This window comes from Lissotriton helveticus, chromosome 6 (assembly GCF_964261635.1).
Source record: "Lissotriton helveticus chromosome 6, aLisHel1.1, whole genome shotgun sequence".
Classification (NCBI taxonomy): Eukaryota; Metazoa; Chordata; class Amphibia; order Caudata; family Salamandridae; genus Lissotriton; species Lissotriton helveticus.
The window spans coordinates 1418069356-1418083563 of record NC_136067.1 but is presented as its reverse complement, the minus strand read 5'-3'; positions in this window follow the sequence as shown (position 1 = coordinate 1418083563).

The following is a 14208-nucleotide window of genomic DNA, read 5'->3' as shown; positions in this document are numbered from 1 at the left end:
TGGAGCCGTGTCAGAGAGGAATGTTGTGTTGGCACAGACCTTGAGGACACAGCGGCACAGATGGTGAGCGAGGGGCACTATAGTCTGCAGGAGTGGATGCGGCTTCCTGCTTTGACCAGATTTTCCTCATGCTGGGCTGTGGCTGCAGGAGAATGGGTAGCTGTACCCCTAGGGCCATGGCCAGGGGCAGTGGGGGGGAGCTGCATAGGGGCAGTGAGATTCCCTTGAATAAGGCAGCCCTTTTAGAGTGGACATTCCCCCGGCAGCACCTGAGAGGCCCCTGGGGTGGAAGACTGCCACAGAGGAGCCATGGTTGGGGCCCACGGTTCACCGAGAGGAGTGGCAGCTGGGGTTCTCCCAATTGTGGAAATGGTACTACCAAAAGCCCTGAAGAAGGAGCCAGCAGCAGACCCAGGACCCCCACCCTGACCTAAAGAGACTAATTACACATCCAGGACGCAGCAGACCCAGTTTACCCAGCAGCGATTTTGCAGTGATAAGGGACACCAAAGCTGCACTGGAAACTAAGATCGACTCAGTGGCACTTGATCTGGGGCTACTGCGTAGGACCATAAGAAACAGGCAGACATGGTGGGTGAGACTGAAGCTTCACTATCCTGGATGGCGGACAGTAATAACCTAATTCGGTGCCATGCAGATGACCATCAGTCAGCTGATGGGCAGAGTGAAGGATGCAGATGGAAGGTCCAGGTGTAATCACGTATGCCTGGTGGGGGTCCGGAAAGTGCACAGGGGCCCAGTATGGAGCTGTTCTTGAAGCACTGGCTGCTGTCAACCATCATGGTGGGCAACGCCTCCAAAATATTGCTTGGGTAGAGGGCACATAGGCTGCCGGGCGGGAAACTGGCACCCAGGATGCCCTCTAGGCCTATAGTGGACACAGAACTGAACTTCCGGGACCTAGACTACATCCTCCAGGTGGTGCGCGCTCACAGTACCTGGGTACAGGGTGGCTGAATGGTGAGCATATACCCTGACTATACCTTGGTGGTCTAGCCCCAAACAGAAGCCTTTATAGCAGGCAAGTGCCACCTGCGGAAACTGAATCTAAAGCATGCACTGTTTTTCCCTGTGAAGCTGCAGTTCAATTATAAAGGAGGGATCCACTTCTTTGGGTGTGCAGCAGAGGTGTTTTACTGGCTTGAGGGCCATTCTCTTCTGGATGCATGGAGAGGGACCAGACTTCTATTTGGTTGACCTGGAGACTGAGAGGCAAGCCACATGGGTGGCCACAGGCAGACCTGAGGACATGCCAGGCAAAGTCTAAAAGGTCAATGGTTGTGGCAGACATCCAACAACATAGATCTCTGACTGGGGCCAACAGGTGGGGAGCACTGGAGGCAGACTCGAAGGACACGGTGGGCAACTACACCACATGAGCCGGAAGAGATGGCACTACCAGTAGTCACCCTAATGACAGCAGATACAACTGATTGAGGGATTAAAAACATCAATTGACACTCCCCATTACATGCTGGTCAAATGGACTATGCCAAGGTCGACTGTGTAGGTGGTGATTAACTATATGTCTGTCCCCCCACTACTACTGCAGTATCTACATGTGAGAACTGTTTTACTGTTTACAAGGATTTACCAATTTTATTTGATAGGGCAACAGATGCCTCATGCATAGGGGAGCAGGTAGTTTTAGATCCAAGGCATAAAGTTGTTGGAAAAGGGCCATTTGGAGGCATACTGAGGGACATTGCAGGCACAGACATAGCATTACGGCACAACTACCATGGCAGAACAGGTAGCATACGATGCAACCCTTTGGATGACTCTTAAGATACTCTCCTGGAAAGTCAAAGGCCTGCGCAATAATTTGTAGATGGAGGAAATGTGGAAATATTTGGCCAGAAACGACCCTGATATTATCCTGCTTCACAAAACTCATCTCAGGAGCAACAACTGCAGGGCCCTCCACCATGGGAGATACAAACTACTGGTGCATGCGGGCTTCTCCATGAGATCCAGGATGGTGGGGAGTTTGAGCCATAGGTCTCTCCCGCTTCATGCCACCTATTCTTGGGTAGACAGTCTAGGGTGTCAGGCAGCGGTGAGTGGGAATGGAATGGAGGGACCATAATACTTGCGTCATGATGTTTCCCTCCCAGTCTCCAGACTAAGGTGCTTGGGAAATTAAGGGTCTGGATTGCGGAGACCTCAGAGGCATTGTTAATCTTTGAGGGAGATCTCAACCTAATGTCACATGGGGACACGGATAGGGTGGCGGTGGCGGAGGATAGGCCCAGTGCAGACTCGGGCCTGGTCTCAATCCTTGATTTAATGAGGATGGCAGATTTGTGGCAGGAAACACATCCCCGGACACAACAGTACTCACATGCATCCAACAATTTGCTCTCACAGTCTTGGTTAGACTACTTCTTGTGCCATACCATCAATTGGGTCGATTTACAGACACTACCGTTAAGCTGTGAGGTATAATAGCCACTCACCTGTACCACTCATACATATACTAAGAACTGTACCAGCGATGAGGGGCAAATAGAACCTTGACCCATGGGAGCTATTTGTTTGAAACTTTAGGAAAATGTTGTTGGAGAACACAGAGCTCTATTTTAAGGAAAATGTATGCACCATGGACTCAGAGGTAGACCGCTGGGAGGCATATAAAATTGTCATATGAGGTCAGCTGATCACACATGTTATCAGGAAAAGGAGGGAAAGGGATAGGGAGTACAAGGAGTTGGATTCAAAACTGACCCTTTTAGGGAGGGAATACATAGGCTTCACCTCCCCGAGTCTGGCTCACGGGTAGGAAGGGACCAGGAAAGAATTGAAGCGTTTTCCACCAGGAGACAAGAGCCCATTTCAGAACAAAACAAGGCAAACTTAATGAGATGTGTGACACGACAGCATGAATATCCAAAAATTAAGAGGGGCAAAGATGGCTTCACGCCATTCAGAATGTGACCGGGGAACTTGCAGAAACCCCAAATGCTATTGCGTCAGCGTTGCCTAAGTACTGGAAGGATATCCGTAGGAAGAAACTTAGGGGAATATTTACAAGCCTCTATCACCACAGGAGCATCACCTTTTCCAGCGTTCCCCGTGGTGATAGGGGCTTCACCTTATTCACAAGGTGGCGTTAAGCCAATTAATGTGGCTTAACGCTGCCTTTTGAATAAGGCCCCCTTTTCATGCTACACTTAGCGTGAAAGGGGTGGGCAATGGGTGTTGCATGGGCGTTCCACCGCAACATCCATTGATTTTAATGCTGCCTCAAATTTACAAGGGTGGCATAATATGGGGCAGCACTAAAATTAAGACCAGGGAAAACGAGGAGAAATGCTTATTTCTCCTTGGTTTTTCTGATTCTATGCATGGTGCATTCTCCAGCACGCTTAGAAAGAGCAGAATGCCATGAATGTTTGTTTACGTGTAAGAAGTTATCCCTTTCTGCAAATAAACAATCATTATAAAAAATTACAAGTTGCAACTTCTATGTGTGCTGCATTCTGCAGCACACATAGAAGTTACAAATTGCCATCACTGATTGTTTATGTGCAGGAAGGGACACCTTCCTGCACATAACCAATCTTCCCCTGCAATGCAGGCATCCTTGCACAATGGTGCAAGAGTACCTGTGTTGGTGATAGAGAGCTACAGTTAGCGCCAGTGCTTAGGGAAAGGTAGGGGTGCGCTGTATTCTTCTGAATACGGCACATCCCTGCATTTGAAAACTGAGCGTGGAATTAGCAGTCTTGGCTTAATGCAGCGGTCCAACAGTTTCCTAGTAAATATGCCCCTTAGTGTTGAGGAGGCAGAGCTGGAGCAATTCATAGCTGACATTCCGGCCCTACGACTTCAACCAGACTCGTGCTGGGCTCTCTAAGAGGAGATCACAGAGACGGAAATAGCAGAGGCACGGATGTAGATGAAAGGGGGTAGATCTCCAGACCAGAACGGCATGCTGCCTGAATTTTTTAGGCGCATCAAGTAGAGAATGATGGGCCTGCTCTGTCCACTGTTTTCCAGGGCATAAAGGGAACGTCAGCTCCCTCGAGATGTGAGTTGGGGGACCACACTAATGATCACAAGAAGGGGAAGTTTCAGAAATGGGGGTCTCTAGTTGGCAATGGTTTGCACCTTTGTCCAAGTAGGGACCATTCTTCCTAGTCAGGGTAAGGGGGAAACACTTCTAAAATAACCCCTGCTCATCCCCTTGGTAGCTTGGCATGACCAGGCAGGATTATCTCAGAGGCAGTGTGTAAAGCATTTGTGAACACATACAGTAATACAGCAAAAGCTCTACAAATGGACACCATACTTGTTTGGAAAAATAAGTAATCTTTATCTAAACCAAATAAGACCAAAAAACACCAAATATCCACAATTCAGTAGAAGATAAAAAAAAGTTCTGTCCATAGCAAACTATAGATGCAACACTTTCAACACAAAGTACCTTGGATGCCCCAAAATCATTCACAAAAACAGCTGCAGGGAAGGTGATACGTTGGTTCCTTATGTGCAGGAAAGGTGATGTGTTGGTTTCTTACTCCAGGGTAGGTGATGCGTTGGTTCCTTATTGCCACGCAGGGGAGGTGATTGTCGGTTCCTTACTAAAGGGGGGGTGATGCGTTGGTTTCTTACTGAAGGGAGGTGATGCCTTGGTTTCTTTCTGCAGCCCTGGTGTCCATGTAGATTTGGCTCCTTGGTGCGATGCGTGGGGATCGGGGATGCGCCGCTTCTTGATGCGGCAGCGGTGCTGCGTTTGTCTCGCCAGCTGTGGTCCCATGATGCGTTGGTTCTTGCAGCAGGGCCTGCGTCAGAATCGGTGCGGTGATCTCCGACTTTGGAGATCGGGGCACAGGATTTGGCGTGCGGTGTATCCTCCACCCGCGGGCAGGTGCTGCGTTAGTTTCTTCGATGATGTGTCAGAAATAAGGGTGGGCGTAGTGTGCGTAGTGGGGCTACGTGAAGCTACGCAAAGTGGGCGAGAAACTACGCCCACCTGCGCACTTCGCGTATCCCCACTACGCGCTGCATGCACCCCTCCCCTACATAGTTAAATTTAATTATATGGGCCCATATAATAAATAAAATACACTTACCTTGTCCGCGGCGTCCCGGGGCTCCCTCTGCTCATTCACTGCGCCATCTTCTAACCAATGCGCATGCGCGGCCGCCCGCGCATGAGCATTGGTTAGAAGTTGGCGCCGTGAACGAGCAGAGGGAGCCCCGGGACGCCGCGGACAAGGTAAGTGTATTTTATTTATTATATGGCCCATTTAATTAAATTTAGCTATGTTCGGGAGGGCGGGAGGGAGGCGGGTGGCGGGCAACTTCACTACGCCCAAGGAGTGGTCGTAGTGTTGCCTACTTCGCCTACTTTGCTAAGGGCAAAGTAGGTGACACTACGCCCACTTCGTGGGCGTAGCAAAGTTGCCCGCCCAGGCCTAGTCAGAAACAGGTGTGATGCGTCATGCTTCTCATAGTTGATCCTCTTTTCCAGCTCCCAACAGCAGGGACAACCGCCGGAGGCCCAGCTCAGCATCAGGTACCGCTTGGCCGGCCAGAACTCCCAGCAAAGAAGTTCTGGAGAGCTGGGGGTGAAAACTTTGTGTCCCTGAGACTTCAGAAAAGGAGGCAAGCTCAACTTCAAGCCCTTGGAGATCTTATTCAAGTAGGAGACACAGCACACAGCACACAGCACACAGCAAAGGCTGTATCCTCTCCTTGACTGAAACTGCCACTGCAGGCCAACCCCAAACAGCACACAGCAAAGGGGGAGAACAACTTTATCAGTTTTCCCAGCTCTTCTCTCTTGGCAGAGGTTCCGCTTGAGTCACGAGACATTCTAAAGTTCTGAGGTCTTGGCCCCATTATTTTTACAGAATTTTCCTTTGTTTTCTGGTAGCAGAGATACTCTGTGCTCAGTCAAAACCAGTACTGTTTTGTCTGGTCCAGGTTCCCTGCAGGAGGTGGAGACAGCATTGTATAAGGCAGACCAGGCCCAATCAGGTGAAAGGAAATCTCCTCCTCTACTCTAAATGCAGCCCATGTCGATTGAGCCCAGCCCTGACTCATCCAGGAAAGGCAGGACACACCTCAACCACCCCAGTGGCTGTCTACAGTGAATGCACATCCCTAGCCCCTGTCACTCCAACGCCAGACAGTCAATACACAACCAAGCAGAGTCACACAGGATGGCTATGCAAGAAAATACCCACTTTCTAGAACTGGTATTTTCAAACACAGATACGTCTTTATATTCTGAGTTCAGGCATACTAAACTTTAATTTTGTATCTTCTCCCAATGGGCTGTTATATTTATAAGATATTATAAATAAACTCCCATTCGAACCTATGGGACAAATAGCCTTCCAATACGAAATTCACTGTCGCTCACTACAGGATATGTTACACATATCAACACATGTCCTACCTTTCACATACACTGCACCCTGCCCACAGGGGTACCTTGAGCCCAACTTAGGGGTGACTCACATACAAGAAAAGGGAAGGTTAGGGCCTGGCAGTGGGTGCACTTGCCAAGTTGACATGGCAGTAGAGACTGCATGCAGACACTGCAGTGGCAGGTCTGAGAACCCTTTACAAGGCTGCTTGTGTGGGTGGTACTATCAGTGCTGCAGGCCCACTAGCACCATTTTACTTACAGGCCCTGGGCACACAGTGCTATGTACTAGGGACTTAGTAGTAAGTCAAACAAGCCAATCATGGAAACACCAATCCACATTCATAATTTATAGTTGGAGCACTTACACTTTGGCACTGATCAACAGTGGCAAAGTGCCCAAAGCATCTAGACCAGCAAAACCGATCTTCAGCACACAGCAAAAACACAGGAGGCAGAGGCAAAAATACAAGGGAAAACCACACCAAGGATGTCAGGTCTAACAGGAAGTTAATTTCGTTATTAAATGTGGAAACGAAGGTATTAGCAAAAGTACTTGCTAATTGCTTACTTCAAATATTGGACACTTTTGTGGCCCCCGATCAGTTAGGCTTTATGGCATATAGAACAACGAGGCACAACCTATGCAGACTTGCTGGATAGCTAGCGTGGAGCAAACAGATAGAGGAGCTAGCAATCTTTTTGTCGCTTGATGCCAAAAAGATATTCGACTCTTTAGAGAGGCCCTACCTGATGGTGATACTGGGCAGGATAGGGTTCAGGACAACTTTTTTGTCATAGGTGAACTTGCTGTATCCCAACAAGGTAGGCAAGGTCAGTGTGAGAAGTTGGCCTGATGTGCAGTGTTCACTATTCTAGTGATCACTATATATCAGTCCAAACAACCCTTATTGATGATTGGTTGTAAGTCAACCTTGTAGACCAGCTATCCTAGTAGCATGGATACGAGCAGTCTAAGGCTAAGACTCTAGAGGGCGTGTTAAGCCAGCTGTTTTACCATCACATTACCCCTTGAACACCCAGTGAAAGGACACCACACAAGTGTTATGAAAATAAACAGTGTATTTATTAGAATCACAACAACCCTGTACTCTTTATGAGGACAGGGTGCTAGGCACACAACAAAACTCTTACGAAAATACTTAAGTTAGCACGTTATACACAAATGCCCGAGGGGCACGAAAAACCATATACTTTAAAAGTGGAATGCGAAATTACTAGCAGGTAAGTACAGTACTAATAGGCTTTGGAATCGCTAGGACTTGACTATAGAATCGTTAGATTACTTCTAGGAGACCTAGGGGACTCGGGTGCAGAGTGTGCACTCTCACGCGGGATGCGGGACAAAGTCTATGGAGGCTAGTAAAGGCAAAGTTAGTGTTCACGGGCGAACCCGACCTGGTAGGAAGAAAACGACAGTGGATCCTGACCCTAGGATAGTGAGGCTATGCTGGGACACCGAAGTGCCGAAGTTACCTAGCCCAGGGGCTGCAGCTGCATAGGTCTGAAAAGACGTCGGGGATCTCGTTGCCGGACCAGGAGCCTGGAAGAAGGAAGTTGCTGGCAGGCGACCAGTGAAGGAAAGTTCGATGGATCCAAGCCTGGATCAAGGAAGAGAAAACCTGAAAGCAGAGGGGACCAAGTTCTTGAATCACTAGCCAGTGATTAAGTGGGCACCAGGATGGCACCGGGCGAAGTCACCGCAGTCAGGTGAGTGGGCGCTGCTGGGCTCTGCAGTCTCTCGGACCAGGAGGCGTTGTCGGCGACCAGGATGGAGGTGCGAGCTGTCCCACGAAGGTTCTTGCTGTCGACGTCGCTGGACCCAGGATTGGGCAACAAGTCTTGGCAAATGCAAGGCCCACGCGGTGGACCTAAAATGGCGTCTTGGGCGGACCAGGAGGGTCCAGGGTACTTCTCCGATGGAGGGAAGCAAGGGCCAGTCTGGAGCAACCAGACCAGCAGCAGAAATGTCGTCGGGCGTCGTCAGGAAGGCCACAAGCCAGCGGGCTAGTAGCCAAACAACGCGGTGAGCAGCAAAAAGCAGAAGGGCCCCACGCAGATCGTGGAGATGCTGGGGGGCTGCACTTCGGTGCTGGAGCTGCTCAGGGTGGGGGCTTCTCGGACCCCAAAGCACTCACCAGGAATTCACTCGGCGGGCTTGCTGGAAAGAAGTCGTGCAGTCTTGAAGATGGCCGGTCCCTCGAGGTCTCGTCACACCCACGAATCTCAGCGTGACTGATGATGCAGGTAGAGGTCAGAGGTGCCAGGGAAGCCGGTTCTCGTCGAGCTGGGCAGTCTTGATCCGGAGGAGAGACTTGCAGCAGACCGCAGTGTTCTTAAGATGGTGCCTGCGGATGCAGGGTGACTACTCCTTAGTCACAAGGGAGAAATCTTAGGAAGAAGTCTTGAGTTCCTTTCGTGGAAAGTAGTTTCAGGATTCAAAGATGATCTGATTTGGAAGGGGGCCAGTCTCTACCTTTATCCTGTAAAAAGGGGCTGGCACGCGACTAAGTCCTGCCCTATGGGTGGGACTAGGAGGGGGGTGGTTACACCCACTTCCTTGGCGGGCTTTTCCCCAGCACAGGGTCTGGAGTGACCCTGGAACTGGTTCCAGCCAGCCTATGCACAGTGAGCACCGGGGTGCCACGTGCAGTCACCTTCCTCTAAAGCCCTGCCTACCTACAATACACAAAACCCTGTCTGGGACGGTGCTGGCACCGCCCCTGGCAGGAAACCCTTTGTCCTTATCTCCTGCTCTGGGAGGACTCCCAGCAGCAGGAGGGCAGACTTGTGTCTCGGTGGCAGCATCCATTTTGTGGAGCTGAGGCTCTGTTTGACTTTAACCGGGGTTAGGGGTTACATACATGTCGTGTCCCTCTAGAAGGGTGGAATGCTAACCCCGTCGCCAGAATTGGCGAGGGGTTAGTATTCCAATTCGTATGACACCTTACTCGACATGTTTTGATAAAGCGATACCAGAGTTGGCATATAACCGCGAGGATTATAATGCACTTAAGAGTATATGGTATGCGATATCATGGAAACGGCTAAGGGATGGGTCCCGAAAGCCGCAGACAGGCTCAGCTCATGCCAGAGCACCATCTCACACGATTCCAAGCACTCTGCCTTCAGGATTGTTAAGGCCTGCCATAGGAGTGACTGATAGGAGATCTGTGTGTCCATTTTAGGGTTAGATATAGGTATACTATATCTAAAGCAAAGGGTGAGTACACCACCTTGCCCCAGCTGTCGTGCAGCCAGTTGTGTCAGTTTTAGTTAGTCAATCCAGGGGTGGCATAATACATGCTTCAGCCCCTGGGAGACTTCTGGGTGCACCTCAGCCCTGAGTACAGGGACTTGGAGAGGGCCCAGTGCCAATTCAGTACCTGAGTACAATTTGGATAGAGAGAACAGCTAGGCTGTGGGTCTGATTAGCAGGCCCACAGCCAGGGAAAGTCGTAAACCAGTGCAGCAAAAAGCAAAAAATCTGGGTGATCATAGGATTGCAGACCCTACTCTCCTACAGTCAGGATGAAGGGAACATGTTTGGGAGACTCCGACCTGAGTAGGGGTACCCGGCAGAATTACCCATTTTCTCCTATGTTTTTTTGAGCTGGAAATGTAACCCCTTGCATGATGGGTACAAAAAGATGCATTGTTGAAGGACATACAGTGGGACCAGTGGTGAGAAGATGTGGTGTTGCTTTACGGGGATGATGTCCTTCTTTAATTGGCAGACCCAGACCAATCTATCTTGAGAGCGGTGGGGATACTAGCGATATTCGGGTCCTATTCTGGGCTTTGCATTAACTGGCACACATCTGTGTTGTTCCCGTTGTCTAGCTATACACTGGGGATGGCATGGGAATACCCACTCAAATGGCAGCCAGGGGTCATCAGGTACTTGAGGATCTTTGTACCAAAGAACGCAATGCATATGTTTTGTGTTGTAATTCTTTATTGAAAGCAAAACCATGTTGCAGATGTACAAAATGGAATAGAGTACATATTGCAGTGGGTAGGAAGGTGGAGGGTGGAGATGGGGAGGTCAGGCATGTAGGAGGAAAATCGCATAGTGCATATAGTGCTGCCAATAACTATAAATTGTACATCTTCCATTGTCAGAAGCTGGTGGTACAGCAACCCCAGTAGGGAAGAGACCATGGTAAAACCATCAGTAAGGGTGGAGAGGGTGCCCTGGAAAGTGAAGTGTGCTGAGCAATAAAGTAATGAGAAACAGTGGGAGCAAAGAGCAAGAGGTGTCCCATGCCGCCAGTCTATTGCACCCCATGGGGCACATGGGGGTGGAGAGCACGTCAACAGCATAGAAGAGGGCAGGAGGTGGCAGAGGCCCATGATATTTGACGGGGTCAGTGCGTGTACAATGAAAAGAGCAGGGATCTGAAAGAGGGCAGAAAAGAAGAAAGAGCTGGGAGAGGATGGCATAGGTGTAGAGAGAGATGAGAGAAGCATGAGAGAGAGGTAAGGGTGGGAGCTAGAAGACAAGAAGAGGGAAAGTGGGACTGTGATAAGGGAGGGAGGGGGAAGGAAGAGTGCGGAGAGGGGGGTGACAAGGTGAGTATGTAGGGCAAAGGACTCCCAGTAGCCCGCCGAGAAGGACTGTCGATAGACATACGGACACTGCCGCTTGAGCTTTTAAGAATGCGCTGATGATACATTTAGGGATCATCTCGCAGGAAAGGTACCTACATCTGCCTGAACACCTCTAAGTGATCTTGCATGTTGTAGATTACTCAATCGAGTATCGCTTTCTGTATCATCGCCACTGTCCTGTCTTCTTGTGATGGAGGCATGGGAGAACACCATTGGCCATACTCTGGTAGTTGCCAGCGCTGTCTGTAGAAGGCGGCACTGCTGGTGGGAGAGCTCTGATGATTTCTCTTCATCATGGAGGGGGATCAAGGGAGAGTGAGGGGAAGTCAAAGTGTCATGGATAACTCCAGGGTATTTCCAACAGCTGTCCAAAAGGGTTGGATTGAGGGGCATTCACAGAGGATGTGGGTAAGATCACAGCGGGTGGCTGGGCATCTCCAACAAGAGAAAACCTGACTAGAATTCTAGAGGCCTACTAAGTAGATGCAGGGTATTGGAGAAGTCTCCCACTGATCAGCCCTCTACAAAATGATCTACCTCATGAAATGTATTTTTGTGTTGCAAAACACTCCCTGTCAGATCCTGAAGGGATTCTTCTGCTTAGTAGATGAGGAGATGAGGGGCTACTGGGGCTGGGAGAGACACCAAAGATATCCATGACCTCTATGAGCTGGAAGCCTTTTGAGGGTGGAATTTCCCTCCCAAACCTATGCCGGTACTATAGGGCAACACAACTGCAAGTGATAAATGACTGGGCCTTCTCAATTCAACAAAAGCCCTCTCTACTGACACATAGATGAGCGATAGATCCAGTGAGTTATGTCAGATGCCTATACGGGTGGAAGGGGGTGATGCCATTGCTAGCTCTGACAGCAACAGTGATTAATACAAGGCATCAAGAGACCCACAAAATGGGCTGGATGGAGAAACTGACGTTGGAAGCCACCATATGGGAGTTAGACATCCTGAGAGGTGTACGGTTAATTAAGAGTCATAAAAGCATAAAAACTGGGCAGCTCAAAGGTGGGTGACGTGTGACAGGATGACGGAATATTACCGTTCACTGAGCTGCAAGAGCAGTATGAACAAACGGGGAGTAAGTATCTCTGATACAAAAACGAACACACATACTGCGGAGACACGCGGGCCACTTGCACAAGGTGTCAGAGGAGTCACCATTGGAATACAGGGTGCTGGGATACCTACTAACTCATCACATTGTGTCCCAAATATATTCTACACTTCTGCATAATGGCTTCCCCTGCTGGATAGCCACTGAGACAAATGGGAAAGAGTCTAGGGTAGACTGGAAGACGATGGCTTGGGTGCGGCATGCCGCTATGTGTGGGAGGGGACCAAAGAGGCAGGGTTTCATCTAATCTAGCTAGAACTACTCCACAGGGCTTATATCACAAGAATCCAGCTGTATATTTTTGTACGGTCCGATAATGATCTCTGTCTGAGGGGCTGCCAGAAGTAGGTTACCCTGATCTACACTATCTGGGATTGCCGCACGACCCAGTGTGGTTTCAGTAATGTGGGCCGCCAGATATCAGAGGTCATGAACTTTAATCTAGAATTTACTTCACAACTGGTGACCCTGGGCATCTGGGGGAAACGCTGTAATGATGCACACTCTTGTTCTGTAATGTTGCTCTAATGGTTGCCTGTCAAGATGTGATCAGACAGCGGGAGCAAGATAGGATCCCATCTTTATGGGTCTGTGAAACAATCGTGGACTGGTGCACAAGGGCTGGAAAAAACTGGTGTACAAGAAACAAAGATGCCCATGGAAGTTGGGGAAGTATGAAACTCCTGGAGAGCCACAGAAGACACGTACCCCTGAATGGGGAAGAGAGGCCGGAGAGCGCACAACAGGAAGTGAGGGAGGTCACCCTGGCGGAGGCATAACAAAGGCTGGAAGGCCTGCAAGCTGCCTAAAGTGTGAAGGTTACGAACTACAGTACAGTGATATTGATGTACTTGAACCAGTATGCCTCGAACACCAGGAGGAAAGTGTCAGTGGTACTTGTGTCTGAAAATTCCATAAATGAAGTTACAGGTCGAATCACGAATGTTGCATGCATACACTGTAAGCTGTTTCAGATCTCGTCACTAGAGGTCAGCAGAGAGCCACGATCCGCCGCGAGCGTTGCAGGACAGACCGGACAGACAGGACAGACCGCCGAGGAGGAGGAGGGAAGTTCTTGTGCTCCGCTGTACCGGTTTAGAGGCGGTTTGAGGCGTTCTTGGAGCGTTTTGAAGCGGGTGAGCCTGCGAACTCTGTGGACTCTCTGTGGACCCTCTGCTCTCCAGAGCTGCTTCGTGTTTCATGCTCGCGTTGAGCCCTGAGCGAGCTCTGACTCCCCGCCTGAGACTCTGTGCAAAATAAACGCATTAAATCACGGCAAATCACGGCAAAACGCAGGAGCAGCTGGGGGCACAAGCTCGGAGCAGGGAGCTGTGCCGTGCCGTGCTGCCAGGGTCAAGTGAGCCCCCCTCTCTCTCGCGGGGCGCAGGTCACGGATCACGGGGCACAGGCACGGGACACAGGCATCGACACGGAGCAGAGGAGCCCTTCTAAAAGAGTCTTTTACAAAAACACAAAGACACAGCCACGATTTACAGACGCCCAGTGAGTTAGTGTGTCCGGCAGTTTGCTGAAAGCTGTGCTAGAAGCAGAGGCATTGTCAGCTCCATGCACGGATCCGCCTGTCGGTCTGCCGCTTGCTCGGTGCCCGGAGCCGCCGAGGAAGGTGAGGAGCGGTGTGCCCGAGGCTTGAGGTGCAGGGAGGGCGGTGTTTGGTGTTGGAGTTTGGTGCCCAAACGCTTGCTGGGGGGGCAGGCGAAAAGTGAGCAAACAGCAGAGCAACCCAGCTGTCATTGTCATTGTTGCTGACTGAAGCTCATTTGTCTTTCATCCTCCCCGCCCCCTGCTGCCTCTCCCCCACCTCCCACCGTTCCGGGAAGTTCAGGGAAAGAGGCCGCCCAAGGACAGGCCCAGGAATAAGCACGAGCGCGGCTGCCGGTAGAGGCAGGTGCTAAGTAAGAGCCGGGGGGGCAGCCTAGGCCACTCTGACTAGGTCCGACTGGCTGGAGGCACCCCCTGAGTGCCCCGCTCGTACGTAAAAAACCGTCCCTCCGGACTTCCATTCTTCGCCCACCCCCAT